Here is a 16,140-nt window from a genome sequence, read left to right on the forward strand (position 1 = left end):
CAAGGTCTCCCTCATCTGATGAGTCTTCCATCAGTTCGTCCTCCACTTCTTCCTGGGCTCCTGCACCTTCCTCACTAGTTTGGCTGCTACCATGCGCCCTGGTAAAATCATCTCCCCCACCCTCACATGCCTGCCGCCCTGGTGCTGCCGACCGTCTGGACCTTGCAGATGTTAGCCCTTCCGCATACAACTCCTCCTCCTCTACTTCCTCCACCTCCTCTTGTGCCACCACCTGACTCCGAATTCTGTTTAACATGTGCTCCAGCATGTAAATCACCGGAATAGTCATGCTGATAATGGCATCGTCAGCACTAAACATCTTCGTCGCCATTTCAAAACTGTGCAGAAGGGTGCATAGGTCCCTGATCTGAGACCACTCCTCCAGCGTGATTTGCCCCACCTCTGAATCTCGTTGGCCCAGGCTATACGTCAGAACGTATTGCACCAGGGCTTGTCGGTGCTGCCACAGTCGCTGCAACATGTGCAGAGTTGAATTCCACCGGGTAGGCACATCGCATTTTAGCCGGTGAAGTGGCAGGCCCAACGACTTCTGTAGAGATGTAAGTCGCTGAGCTGCGGGATGCGAACGGCGGAAGTGAGCACACAGCGACCGTGCCCTCTGCAGAAGGCCATCTAGTCTGGGATAGTGGGCTAAAAATTGCTGGACAACCAGGTTCAACACGTGAGCCATACAAGGCACGTGTGTGACATTGCCCCGGCGAAGGGCCGCACCCAGGTTTGCAGCATTGTCGCACACGGCCTTCCCTGGTTTCAGGTCCAGTGGAGACAACCATTCATGAAATTGGTTCTCCAGAGCTGACCACAACTCCTCAGCTGTGTGACTCACATTTCCCAGACATTTCAATGTAAAAACCGCCTGATGACGTTGAGCCCTACTGCCAGCATAGTAAGGAGGTGTGCAGGAACCCTTCTGCGCAGTTAGAAAGCTTGTGGCATGACCAGACAGGCTTTGGGTGCAGGTGGAAGACCGAGAGGAGGTTGAGGAGGCAGAAGCAGTGGAGGAAAAATTACATAAAGAGGATTGACGCACAACTCGTGGGGACGGCAAGACTTGGACAGCAGCCCCTTGTCCAGCTGTCACCATAGTTACCCAGTGCCCAGTCAGCGACATGTAACGCCCCTGTCCATGCCTACTCGTCCAAGTGTCTGTGGTGAAATGCACCCTGTCACACACAGAGTTTCTCAAAGAAGCGGTGATGTTGTGTGCGACATGCTGGTGGAGCGCAGGCACACCTTTCTTTGAGAAGTAGTGCCGACTGGGCATCTGGTACTGGGGCACTGCGACGGACATAAGGTCTCGAAAATCCTCTGTGTCCACCAGGCGGAAAGGCAGCATTTCTGTAGCCAAGAGCTTGCAGATGGTGAAATTCAACCTCTTAGCTTTCTCATGGCTAGGAGGAAATGGTCTTTTACTTGTCCACATCTGAGGGACCGAGGGCTGGCTATTGTGCTTAGACGGGGTTGATAAGGGTGTCCCCGGCAAACTGCCGGTCTGTGAGGAAGATGCAGGCGGACATGTTAGGTTGCCTTGATCCAAAGGTGGTGCTATCGATGTCGGACAGCGCTCAAGACCAGCTGGTGTTACCACCTCCAAAGAAAATGATGACCTGCCAATCACGCTGGCTGTTGCGGGTAAAGAGGTGGCAGGTCTGCGCCCCAAAACAGGTGTGACTGCTGTCCCCCCAGTCACAGAGGATGAAGAGGCCGCGGATGCACAAGATATGGCAGACGGTGGTTGGCCCGGCCGGCTAGACCGCATTGTAGCACACTGAGCTTCCCACTGCAACTTATGCTTCATGTCCATGTGCCGGTTCATGCATGAAGTACTCAAACTATGTATTTTTTGGCCTCTACTTAGCTTTTGCTGACAAATGTTACAGATAACACGAGTTGGGTCATCTTTATCTATCTGAAAAAATGCCCAGGCTATGCAAGGCTTAGCACCCATGCGACCTGAAGAGCCACCACGACTTGTGGTGAGAGGCAGAGTTGTGTTTGAGGATGCAGTTGTTCACGTGCTTCCAGTACTACGTCTCTGTCCAGGAAGGCGCAACCTGACCTCGTCGTCACTAGCATCTTCCTCCACCTCCTCTGCTGACCTCATCTCTTGGCTGACTGTGGGTTGACAGTAAGTGGGATCTCCGACCTCATCATCATCACCCTGTGCGTTATCACACCCGTCGTCCTCAGAGCCAACCTGTTCCTGCCCTGACAAAAAACTAAAGTTGTCGCTCCAATCAGGTATTTGAGTCTTATCATCGTCTTCCTCATTGTCTCCACCAACAGGAGTTACAGTTTGGTAATGAGGGTCTACATTATGGTCAGAACCTTCTGCGTCTGGTCCTGGATCCGACTCATAAAGATTCTGGGCATCAGTGCAGATCATTTCCTCGTCTGGATTCACAGAAGCGCTGGAGTCGACCTCTGATTCCCAGGCTATAGTATGAGTAAACAGCTCTGCAGACTCAACCATCTGTTCTACCTCATACTCAGACGGGCAGCTGGAGATTTGGGAGCTGTGAGGAAGCAAGTGCGATTTGGGTGACACCTTTGAGGACTGGAGTATTTGTGATGTTGAAGTTGATGTGGAGGAGAGCCCACTTAAAGGAGCACTTGATATCCGTTGAAGCACCTGCTGTTTTTGTGCCTCATCTGGAATTTGTAGCGATTGGCGTGGCCGTAAGAAAGGGATCTTATCACATTGTCCGCTAAAAGAAGTAGACATTTTAGTTTGGCTGGAAGATTGTCTTTCTTCTGCACCTACCCCACGTACACAACCTTTTTTCCCCTTCCCAACACGCCTATTCCCCTTTCCACCAGCAGCAGGCCTTTTTCCACTCATTTTGGTGGTTAACTAATTCACAACTCTGGAGTTGTTTGCACAAAAAAACAATGGATGGTAACCGAGCAGAGCTGAGTGGCCAAACTGTGGTATTAGGCCAAAACTATTGGCTGGGTTAGATGCAGAAAAAAATTATTTTTAATTTGCAACCTGATGGAGGTCAGTATAGATGGACTAATAGACCAAGTCCCACACACCGCTAGAAGCCCAAATATTTTTTCAGAGCTAGATGCAGAAATTTTTTTTATTCAATTTGCAACCTGATGGAGGTCATTATAGATGGACTAATAGACCAAGTCCCACACACTGCTAGAAGCCCAAATATTTTTTCAGAGCTAGATGCAGAAAAAAATTATTTTTAATTTGCAACCTGATGGAGGTCAGTATAGATGGACTAATAGACCAAGTCCCACACACCGCTAGAAGCCCAAATATTTTTTCAGAGCTAGATGCAGAAAAAAATTATTTTTAATTTGCAACCTGATGGAGGTCAGTATAGATGGACTAATAGACCAAGTCCCACACACCGCTAGAAGCCCAAATATTTTTTCAGAGCTAGATGCAGAAAAAAATTATATTCAATTTGCAACCTGCTGGAGGTCAGTATAGAAGGACTAATAGAACAAGTCCCACACACTGCTAGAAGCCCAAATATTTTTTCAGAGCTAAATGAAGAAAAAAATTATTTTTAATTTGCAACCTGATGAAGGTCAGTATAGATGGACTAATAGACCAAGTCCCACACACTGCTAGAAGCCCAAATATTTTTTCAGAGCTAGATGCAGAAAAAAATTATTTTAAATTTGCAACCTGATGGAGGTCAGTATAGATGGACTAATAGACCAAGTCCCACACACCGCTAGAAGCCCAAATATTTTTTCAGAGCTAGATGCAGAAAAAAATTATTTTAATTTGCAACCTGATGGAGGTCAGTATAGATGGACTAATAGACCAAGTCCCACACACCGCTAGAAGCCCAAATATTTTTTCAGAGCTAGATGCAGAAAAAAATTATATTCAATTTGCAACCTGCTGGAGGTCAGTATAGAAGGACTAATAGAACAAGTCCCACACACTGCTAGAAGCCCAAATATTTTTTCAGAGCTAAATGAAGAAAAAAATTATTTTTAATTTGCAACCTGATGGAGGTCAGTATAGATGGACTAATAGACCAAGTCCCACACACTGCTAGAAGCCCAAATATTTTTTCAGAGCTAGATGCAGAAAAAAATTATTTTTAATTTGCAACCTGATGGAGGTCAGTATAGATGGACTAATAGACCAAGTCCCACACACCGCTAGAAGCCCAAATATTTTTTCAGAGCTAGATGCAGAAATTTTTTTTATTCAATTTGCAACCTGATGGAGGTCATTATAGATGGACTAATAGACCAAGTCCCACACACTGCTAGAAGCCCAAATATTTTTTCAGAGCTAGATGCAGAAAAAAATTATTTTTAATTTGCAACCTGATGGAGGTCAGTATAGATGGACTAATAGACCAAGTCCCACACACCGCTAGAAGCCCAAATATTTTTTCAGAGCTAGATGCAGAAAAAAATTATTTTTAATTTGCAACCTGATGGAGGTCAGTATAGATGGACTAATAGACCAAGTCCCACACACCGCTAGAAGCCCAAATATTTTTTCAGAGCTAGATGCAGAAAAAAATTATATTCAATTTGCAACCTGCTGGAGGTCAGTATAGAAGGACTAATAGAACAAGTCCCACACACTGCTAGAAGCCCAAATATTTTTTCAGAGCTAAATGAAGAAAAAAATTATTTTTAATTTGCAACCTGATGAAGGTCAGTATAGATGGACTAATAGACCAAGTCCCACACACTGCTAGAAGCCCAAATATTTTTTCAGAGCTAGATGCAGAAAAAAATTATTTTAAATTTGCAACCTGATGGAGGTCAGTATAGATGGACTAATAGACCAAGTCCCACACACCGCTAGAAGCCCAAATATTTTTTCAGAGCTAGATGCAGAAAAAAATTATTTTTAATTTGCAACCTGATGGAGGTCAGTATAGATGGACTAATAGACCAAGTCCCACACACCGCTAGAAGCCCAAATATTTTTTCAGAGCTAGATGCAGAAAAAAATTATATTCAATTTGCAACCTGCTGGAGGTCAGTATAGAAGGACTAATAGAACAAGTCCCACACACTGCTAGAAGCCCAAATATTTTTTCAGAGCTAAATGAAGAAAAAAATTATTTTTAATTTGCAACCTGATGGAGGTCAGTATAGATGGACTAATAGACCAAGTCCCACACACTGCTAGAAGCCCAAATATTTTTTCAGAGCTAGATGCAGAAAAAAATTATTTTTAATTTGCAACCTGATGGAGGTCAGTATAGATGGACTAATAGACCAAGTCCCACACACCGCTAGAAGCCCAAATATTTTTTCAGAGCTAGATGCAGAAATTTTTTTTATTCAATTTGCAACCTGATGGAGGTCAGTATAGATGGACTAATAGACCAAGTCCCACACACTGCTAGAAGCCCAAATATTTTTTCAGAGCTAGATGCAGAAAAAAATTATTTTTAATTTGCAACCTGATGGAGGTCAGTATAGATGGACTAATAGACCAAGTCCCACACACTGCTAGAAGCCCAAATATTTTTTCAGAGCTAGATGCAGAAAAAAAATATTTTTAATTTGCAACCTGATGGAGGTCAGTATAGATGGACTAATAGAACAAGTCCCACACGCTGCTAGAAGCCCAAATATTTTTTCAGAGATAAATGAAGAAAAAAATTATTTTTAATTTGCAACCTGATGGAGGTCAGTATAGATGGACTAATAGACCAAGTCCCACACACTGCTAGAAGCCCAAATATTTTTTCAGAGCTAGATGCAGAAAAAAATTATTTTTAATTTGCAACCTGATGGAGGTCAGTATAGATGGACTAATAGACGAAGTCCCACACACCGCTAGAAGCCCAAATATTTTTTCAGAGCTAGATGCAGAAAAAAATTATATTCAATTTGCAACCTGCTGGAGGTCAGTATAGAAGGACTAATAGAACAAGTCCCACACACTGCTAGAAGCCCAAATATTTTTTCAGAGCTAAATGAAGAAAAAAATTATTTTTAATTTGCAACCTGATGGAGGTCAGTATAGATGGACTAATAGACCAAGTCCCACACACTGCTAGAAGCCCAAATATTTTTTCAGAGCTAGATGCAGAAAAAATTATATTCAGTTTGCAACCTGATGGAGGTCAGTATAGATGGACTAATAGAATGATGCTATGCCCAAAAGATTTTACTTCACTAGGTGCAGTAAAAAAATTGGTATTCTATACACAGGTGGTATATCTTGCAACACAGATAGGCTACTCCACTGACTAACACACTCTGCAATAGGCCAAAAAGGATTAGCTTTGCTAGATTCAGCCAAATGCTGTGAAAAAAACTTGCACAGCACTGGCACAGACCTGCCTGGCAAAAACTGATAGGAACTGATGTAACCTAGTCCTGAAAAGGACTCCAATTACAATTAGTCTTTACTCCCACAATCTATCTATTTAAGAGCACAGACCTGCCTGATAAAAGTCGTAGGAAATGCTGTAACCTAGTCCTTAAAAGGACTGCAATCACAACTATTCCCTACTCCCAAGCTATCTGTATATTTGTGCGAAAATTGGCTTGAAATTAACAAGGTATAGCGCACACAGCAACAGCGGTGCCGTCTAACACGCAGCTGCAGCAGTGAGAAAATGGTGGCGACGGGGAAAATGGCTTGGTCTTATAGGGCAAGGACATGTGACATACACTGCCAATCATACATGCCCTTGCTTGTGTGAAAAAAAGCACTTCGCTCCGTGTGTGCGCTGCTGATAGGCTGACAGATTGCACCTCCCCACTGCAAATGCGGGAAAGAGAAAAAAAAATGGAGATCTTCATTGTTCCTGCAGAGATCCATCCCCTGCCCCTCCCCCCGCCCCGCTGTACACTCAAACTGCGTATTAACATTAATTTTCATCATTACTGAGAAAAAATCCAGTTATGATTTTGGTGCACGAACAGTTATCGAACATAACCTCGAACAGCCGAATTTTTCTCAAATTGTTCGTGTTCGCCGACCGGCTCGAACACCGCCCAAAACAGCTCGAATTTGAGATTGGCGAACAGTTCGAGTAGAACAACGCTCATCTCTATCTAGCAGTCACCAGGACTGCCAAGGGTGCTGGGCTATCCTTATTTAGGCAGCAATAAATAGTAAATTGGCTTGCTTAGTATGTCTTGCAATTGAGTCCTAGTGTCCAAAGAGATCCAATAGTATTCACGACAGCAGAGAGACGTTTTATGTCCCATGTGACATGCACATCATAGATGAAATAGCTCCCCCTCTTGCAGTCTGATGTTTCATAGTAGTACCCTTTTATAGGCTTCAGGCATGAAAACGGAAGTTACCATGAATCGTCACAGTGCACATGAGTGAATATGCTGACTGTTTTAAGTTGACTCTAATGCATTTTGAAGATGTGATATGTACTGAGCAAAGCAATTTTGTATAAGCAAATTGCCTCTTCAGAGAGGAAGAGGACTTGAACTGCAATCCTGCAAGTCACTATTGACTAGTGTTGAGCGAGAACTAAAATGCTCAGGTGTTCGAAGCTCGGGCCGAGCTCACCGTGATACTCGGGTGCTCGACTCGAGCAACGAGCCCAATGTTAGTCTATGGGAGGCCCCAGCATTTTTGCGGCAGCACCCCCGTCAGTCTGTAGAAAGCCTAAAAAGTGCACAAAACGATAGTGACAGTGCTCAAAAGACATGGGGGCAGCATTGGGATCGCCCCTGGAAGCATTTCTGACCCCCAGGTCACTGCTGTCAACAACGTGGTCAGAGGTATTAAGCCACTTTTACAGGCTCACAATAAAACGTTCAAAAACGAAACTGAAACGGTTTTCCTGTGAAAAATGTTAAGCAATTTCCTTTCCAGGGTAAAGACTTGTGTATAAGGTAAAATAAATAACCAAAAACAAAAATACTCCTCCACACCTTGGGCTATGTTCACAAGTAGCATTTTTCATGCGTTTTTGCACTTTTGTATTGCTTTCAACCGTGACAAATGCATTCACCGGGAAATGTCATTTTAACATTTTACAACCTTATGTGGCCATGTGCTGTGTGACACATGCATACAGTGCTGAAAAGACATGGGAACAGCATGGGGAAGACCCCTGGAAGCATCTCTGACTCCCAGGTCACTGCCTAAAAGTGTGCCCATTAGAAATGATCCTTGCCGCATCAGAAAATGCAGACTTGCAACTATCCCCGCGCAAGTCCTTGTCCCAGGGCAGTGTTCAATTGTACCTCCCCCATTCCTTGCATTCAAGCGCAAATATGCAGCCAACCACCCACCCCCAGGCTGCAATACCATACTGCTAGCTTTCAATTGAAATGCTTCGGCAGCGAAGGTATCCATACTCAGTCCCCAGCCGCCTGGCGGCCGGGTGTCCATACTCGGTCCCCAGCCGCCAGGGGGCGGCCAGGTGTCCATAAACGGTACCCAGCCGCCCCTATTTCTCCTGTCACCTTCCCCCTCACTTTTCTTAGCCGGGCCTGCTTTAGGGCAGCATTGAACGAGCCCACCAGAGAAATAGACTCCTCCGGTGGGCCCTGGCTTCTACATCAGGGGAGTTGAGAGTGCCAAGGTGAGGAGCGTGATGATGATGATAGAAGTTAGCATCTGCTTTGTTTTCTTTTAATGCAAGCGCAAGTGTGCAGCCTGCCACCCACCCACCCCAGGCTGCAATGCCATACTGCTAGCTTGCACTTGAAATTGGGCCTTTTAGTTTGGAGGAGGCCGAAGCTGGCCACTACCTCATGGCTGCTTCGGCGGCCTGGTATCCATACTCAGTCCCCAGCCGCCCGGCGGCCGGGTGTCCATAAACGGTCCCCAGCCGCCCCTATTTCTCCTGTCACCTTCCCACACACTTTTCTTAGCCTGGCCTGCTTTAGGGCAGCATTGAAAGAGCCCACCAGAGAACCAGACTCCACCGGTGGGCCCTGGCTTCTCCATCAGGGGAGTTGAGAGTGCCAAGGTGAGGAGCATGATGATGATGATAGAAGTTAGCATCTGCTTTGTTTTCTTGGAATGCAAGCGCATGTATGTAGTAGCGGCTAGGCCTGAGGTGGTCAGCGTTTTGGCGCATATCCTACCTCCTCCGAGGATTGCTGGATGTTTTCCTGCTACTATCCCAGTTCTATGACTCCTGTTAAAACAAAGCTTCAGGTGATGAATGATGGATGAGGTGGTGGCAAAGGAGAAAGAGCAGGAGGAACAGGGACCATTCACATCAATATCAGGCCAGTCAACCACACATGTCTTGTAGGATATGTTTCTGTACCAAAAGGAGCGGTTTGGCTACACAGTTATAGGGCATACAGTGGATGCAATGCCTACCAAAAATTTAGAGGCACTTCAATGCCCCTTGGAAGTGACATGGAGGTCAGAGGGCCTTAACTAAACCATTTTTTCCATTTATAGCAACTGGGTCTCCTGTGCACTGTTGGCCTAAGCAGTGAATGGAAGGCTTTCCAAAAATTATGAGGAACTGCAATGCCCCTTGAAACAGACGTGGATTACAGCGTACTAAAAACCTTCTACCCATTATTGGGGAGTGGGTCTCCCTTAGTGTTCACCTATGCATTGAAAAGCAAAAGCTGACTAAAATTAGGAAGAAATGCAATGCCAGTTGGAAGAGTCGTGGAGGTCGCAGTAGCTTAACAAGACGGTTTTAATGCCCCTTGGAAAAGTGGTGGAGGTCACAGTAGCTTAACAAGACAGTCTTAATGCCTCTCGGAAGAGACGTGGAGGTTGCAGTAGCTAAACAAGACGGTTTTAATGCCCCTTGGAAAAGTGGTGGAGGTCACAGTAGCTTAATAAGACGGTATGAATGCCCCTTGGAAAAGTCGTGGAGGTCGCAGTAGCTTAACAAGATGGTTTTAATGTCCTTACAAGAGCCATGCTGTACAGCATATTACAAACATTATTCCCATTATTGGGGAGTGGGTCTCCCATAGTCTTTGTTTATGCCTTCCAAGCAAAAGCTTCCAAAATTTAGGACAGAGGAACTTGCAATGCCCCTTCCAAGAGCCATGCAGTGCAGCATATTACAAACATTATTCCCATTATTGGGAGTGGGTCTCCCATAGTCTTTGCTTATGCCTTCCAAGCAAAAGCTGCCAAAAATTAGGACGGAGGAACTTGCAATGCCCCTTACAAGAGCCATGCAGTACAGCATATTACAAACAGTATTCCCATTATTGGGGAGTGGGTCTCCCATAGTCTTTGCTTATGCCTTCCAAGCAAAAGCAGCCAAAAATTAGGAGGAAATGCAATGCCCATTCGAAGAGTCGTGGAGGTTAGATTTAATTAAAAACAACATTTCCAAACCCTTTGAAGAGCTGTGGAGGTCACAGTGGTTTAACAAGATGCTTTTAATGCCCCTCGGAAGAGACGTGGAGGTCCCAGTAGCTTAACAAGATGGTTTTAATTCCCCTCGGAAGAGACGTGGAGGTCGCAGTAGCTTAACAAGATGGTTTAAATGCCCCTTGGAAAAGTGGTGGAGGTCGCAGTAGCTTAACAAGACAGTTTTAATGCCAATTACAAGAGCCATACAGTACAGCATCTTAAAAATATTATTCCCATTATTGGGGAGTGGGTCTCCCACAGTCTTTGCTTATGCCTTCCAAGCAAAAGCTGACAAAAATAAGGACGGAGGAACTTTCAATAATGGCAACACGGACCACGGTCACTCTGATGGTATAGTTGTTGTGGAGGCTGAGGATAAGGAGAAGAACATAAAACAGCCGAAATGAGGAAGCGTATACTCATGTGTGGGTGTGAAGCGGTGCATGTGAATACACCTCCCGAAATATCACTGTGGATTTGACTTTTTGTTACTCTGCTGTCATTTGGTGGTGATGAGAAGTCTGGCCCAATCCAGCCCTTGTTCATTTTGATAAGGGTCAGCTTGTCAGCATTGTCAGTTGACAGGCGACTACGCTTACCAGTTACAATTCTCCCAGCGGCACTAAAAACATGCTCCGATAACACGCTAGCGGCAGGGCAGGCCAGGACCTCCAAGGCATACAGAGTGAGTTCATTCCAAGTGTCCTGCTTGGATACCCAATAATTAAAAGGCACAGAGGAATAACGGAGGATGCTGGTACGGTCGGCAAGGTACTCCCTCACCATCTTTTGAAACTTTCCACTCCTTGTGAGAGTACCCCGCGCCTCAGGGTCTGTCCGAAGTGAGGGTCTGAGAAAACTGTCCCAGAACGTTGACAGTGTTTCCCTGCCTCTGCTGGATTGGAGTTGCGTGTCTCTCGCATGTACGCCTTGGTTGGGCAACGAACTGTGACCTCTGCCGCTAGCGTGTTCAGATGGGCATTTTTTTAACAGTTCTGCAGCAAGGGCCTTCTGGTACTGCCCCATTTTTGTAGACCTCTCCACCTCAGGAATAAGAGAGTGAAAGTTCTCCTTGTAGCGGGGGTCAAAAAGTGTCACCAACCAGTAATGACTGTCACCCAACATTTTGACAACGCGAGGGTCACGGTTAAGGCAGCGTAACATAAAGGCAGCCATGCGTGCCAGACGGGTAACGGGCAAGACTTCCGTGTCCTCACCAAGATGACGACTGACCATGCTCTCCTCCTCCTCCTCCTCCTCCCCCCTGTCCTCAGGCCACCCACGCTGAACCGATGGTATGACAGTTGTACAGGTACTACCGTCTACAGCGCATGATACAAGCTCCTGTTCTTCCTTCTCCTCCTCTCCCTCATTGTCCCCCAATGCACGTTGGGATGAGATGAGGCTGGGCTGTGTGTAATCGACCGCTATGGCTTCTTGATCCATCTCATCATACTCTGGATGCAATGCCTCCTCTTTAATTCTCTGCCGAGAGCTTTGCAAAAGACAGACAAGTGGAATGCAGACGCTAATGACGGCGTCATCACCACTCACCATCTTGGTGGACTCCTCAAAGTTTGTCAAGATGGTACATATGTCAGACATCCAGGTCTACTCCTGAGGTCTTATATGTGGAGTCTGACCTGAATATCGATGGCCTAGTTGCAGCTGGTACTCCACAACTGCTCTCTTCTGCTCACAAATCCTTTGCAACATGTGGAGGGTAGAGCTCCAGCGTGTGGGGACATCACACACCAGTCGGTGTGACAGAAGTTGCAAACGCTGCTGCAACACAGCAAGGACGGTGGAAGCTGTAGCCGACTAGCGAAAATGAGCTGACAGGCGGCGTACTTTGACGAGCAGATCTGGCAACTCGGGGTACGATTTAAGAAACCGCTGAACCATGTGGTTAAGCACATGAGCCAGGCATGGTACTCATGTGATCTCGCCTCGCCTCAGAGCATCCACCAGGTTAGGGCCATTGTCACACACGACCATGCCTGGTTGTAGGTTCAGCGGTCTCAACCACAGATCTGCCTACTCTTCCACAGCTGTCCACAACTCACAAGCAGTGTGAGGTTTCTCATTTATGCTTATGAGTTTCAGCACAGCCTGTTGCCGCTTGGCGGAGGCAGTGCTGCAGTGCTTCCAGCTTGTAACTGATGTGGTGATATCTGAGATGGAGGCTGAACATGAGGAGGAGGAGGAGGAGCTGTACAATGTGGGGGCAACTCTGACTGACATAGGGCCCGCAATCCTCTGTGTGGGGAGGATGTGTTCCGCCCCAAGGTCCGACTGGGTCCCGGCTTCCACTATGATTACCCAGTGTGCCGTCAGGGAAATGTACCGTCCCTGGCCACAAGCACTTGTCCACGTGTCCGTTGTCAGGTGGACTCTCCCAGTAACTGTGTTGTTGAGGGCATAGCAGATGTTTTGGGACATGTGCTTGTGTAGTGCGGGGATGGCAAAATAGTGTCAGCTGGGGACTGAGTACCGAGGGACGGCCACCGACATAAGGTTGCGGAAGGATTCCGTCTCCACCAGCCTAAAAGGCAGCATTTCCAAAGCAAGCAGTCGTGAAATGTGTGAATTTAGGACTGTGGCCTGTGGGGCTTTAGCTGCGAATTTCCGCTTTCGTTCAAAGGTCTGGGATATGGACAATTGAACGCTGCGGTGGGACGTGGACGTTGATGCTGTTTCTTGAGAAACTGCCATAACAAGTGAAGACTGAGAGGAGGGGGCATCTTTGCATTCAGTATGGACAGGGGATTGCCTTGCACACACAACAGGGGGTTCTATTGCACGCACAACAGCGGAAGAAGCAGTGGTGACACCCGCTGGCACTGGTCATAGACCCTGGGGTTCGCCCCACAAAGTCGGGTGCTTTGCTGCCATGTGCCTGATCATGCTGGTGGTGGTCAGGCTGGTAGTTTTGTCACCCCTGCTGATGCTGGCATGGCAGGTGGTACAAATGGTCTTTTTGGAGTTATCAGCAGAGTCTTTAAAAAAATTTCAGACTCTGGAAGACCTACAGGTTGTACTGGCAACGTCCCTTGTGTTGGTGTTACGGGGAACTGTTGCCTGCCTTCTGTGTGCGGCCACCACACTGCTTCTTCCTGCCTGTTGGGGTACTCTGCCTCCCTCACCCTGTGTGCTGCTGGCCTCGCTCTGCATGTCCTCCTGCCACGTTGGGTCAGTTACTAGATCATCCACCACCTCCTCCTCTTCCACTTGCGCATCACGATCCTCCTCCTCACTTCCTGGCAACTGTGTCTCGTCATCGTCCACCTCTTTTGACAAATTGCCAGCGTCAACTTCCTGTGGCCGTGGCTGTTCAAATATTTGGGCATCGCTACATGGGATCTCCTCTTCCACCACTTCAATCGGAGCAGGCGAGGGGCACAAATCTGGAAATGGACCAGTGAACAGCTCTTCAGAGTGTCCAAGTGTGGGATCAGTTGCTGTCTGACGACACTCGGCATGGTGGGAGGAAGGAGCATCAGGGTGAGGAGGAGTATGCGGTCGAGACTCACGGCTACTAAGATTTGACTGTGTGGAAGACAGACCGGAGGTGGTGGTGCCCAGGTAACTGGGAGTATTGTCTGCTATCCAATTAATAACCTGTTCACACTGATCAGTTCGCAATACTGATGTTGTTCTGTGCTTCCCTAGTAATTTGGTCAAGAAGTGGGAGTGAGAAAATGTGGCTGTTGGTTGTGGCACATTGTAAAGGAAGTAAAATAGCTTACAATCGCACAATCAATGGAAAAAGGGTAATAAAGGGTAACAAATGGTAATAAAAAGTAGATTAGAAACGTGGAAGAAGAAAACCACAGTTATATTTCTCTGGCCTACACCCAACTCTTTTAAACAATCTGAACAATCAGGGAGAAACTATTACTCTTTTTCATTACGGAAAAAATACCAAAAGCTGAATAATAGAGATTTTTACCGTGGAATGGCAAAACCACAGTTATTGTTTACTGGGGTATACCAGACAATTTTAAATAGATATATTTGCGCCTGAACAGTGAGCGACACACTCAAACTTTTTTTTTAAGGTAAAAATGGCCCAAAAGTGGATAATACAGAGGTTTGAACCGTGGAACTGCAAAAACCACACTTCTGTTTCTCTGGCCTACACCAGACTATTTTCAACAAATATATTTGTGTCTGAACAATCAGGGAGACACTATTACTGTTTTTCTTTAAGGAAAAAATACCAAAAGCAGGATAATACAGAGATTTGACCCGTGGAGCAGCAAAACCACAGTTCTAATTTAATGGTGTATACCAGACTCTTTTAAACAGATATATTTGTGTCTGAACAATCAGGAGACAATATTACTGTTTTTCTTTACGGCAAAAAATGCCAAAAGTAGGATAATACAGAGATTTGACCCGTGGAACTGCAAAACCACAGTTCTATTTCTCGGGCCTACACCAGACTATTTTCAACAGATATATTTGTGTCTGAACAATCAGAAGACACTATTACTGTTTTTCTTTATGGCAAAAAATGCCAAAAGCAGGGTAATAGAGATTTTTCACCGTGGAACGGCAAAACCACAGTTATAATTTACTGGTGTATACCAGACTTTCTTAAACAGAGATATCGGTGTCTGAACAATCAGGAGACACTATTACTGTTTTTCTTTACGGAAAAAATACCATAAGCTGGATAATAGAGATTTTTTTACCATGGAACGGCAAAACCACAGTTATAATTTACTGGTGTATACCATACTTTTTTAAATAGATATATTTGCAGCTGAACAGTGAGCGACACACTTAAACTGTTTTTTTTTAGGTAAAAATGGCCCAAAAGTGGATAATACAGAGGTTTGAACCATGGAACTGCAAAACCACACTTCTATTTCTCTGGCCTACACCAGACTATTTTCAACAAATATATTTATGTCTGAACAATCAGGGAGACACTATTACAGTTTTTTTTTTACGGCAAAAAATGTCAAAAGCTGGATAATAGAGATTTTTTACCGTGGAACGGCAAAACCACAGTTATAATTTACTGGTGTATACCAGACTTTTTTAAATAGATATATTTCCCGCTGAACAGTGAGTGACACACTCAAACTGTTTTTTTTTAGGTAAAAATGGTCCAAAAGTGGATAATACAGATGTTTGAACAGTGGAACTGCAAAACCACACTTCTATTTCTCTGGCCTACACCAGACTCTTAAAAAAATATATTTGTGTCTGAACTGTCACAGACACACTTTTTTTTTGGGGGGGGAGGCGGAGGGACACACCAAAATGTTAACCTCTGACAGGTGCCGAAAGTGTTCCTCCCAAGTGGGGCTGAAGTCGGCAATGTCATCCAGGTACGCAACCGCGAACCCCTCCAGTCCCTAGAGCAGCTGGTTGACTAATCGTTGGAAAGTGGCAGGTGCATTCCTCATGCCAAAGGGCAAGACAAGGTCCAATACCTGGGACACGGGGTAGGTGGGGGCAAACTGAGACCAGAACCCGGGAAGGTGGATGCAATCACGACCTGGCCCTCCCCAAGGCCCAAGAAACAGGTGATGTCTTTCTTGGGTACTTCCAGGTACAATAGGAAGTTCGTACAGGACTATAGTGCCCTGGCCAAGCTCTGACAGACCTCACCAAGAAGAAGCTGCCGCAAGCTGTCAACTGGACAGCGGACAGCGAGCGCTCCTTCCTGGCCTTGAAAGCTGCCCTGGTGGTAGCCCCTGTACTCCAGGCGTACGATGACTCCCGGCCGCTTGTAGTACAGACTGACGCCAGCACCTACGGACTCGGTGCGGTGCTGAGCCAACCTGACTCAGCAGGTCAAGAGCACCCTGTTCAATACC

This window comes from Phyllobates terribilis, unplaced genomic scaffold (genome assembly GCF_046119375.1).
Source record: "Phyllobates terribilis strain yellow unplaced genomic scaffold, ASM4611937v1 Scaffold_10__3_contigs__length_209671492, whole genome shotgun sequence".
Lineage (NCBI taxonomy): Eukaryota > Metazoa > Chordata > Amphibia > Anura > Dendrobatidae > Phyllobates > Phyllobates terribilis.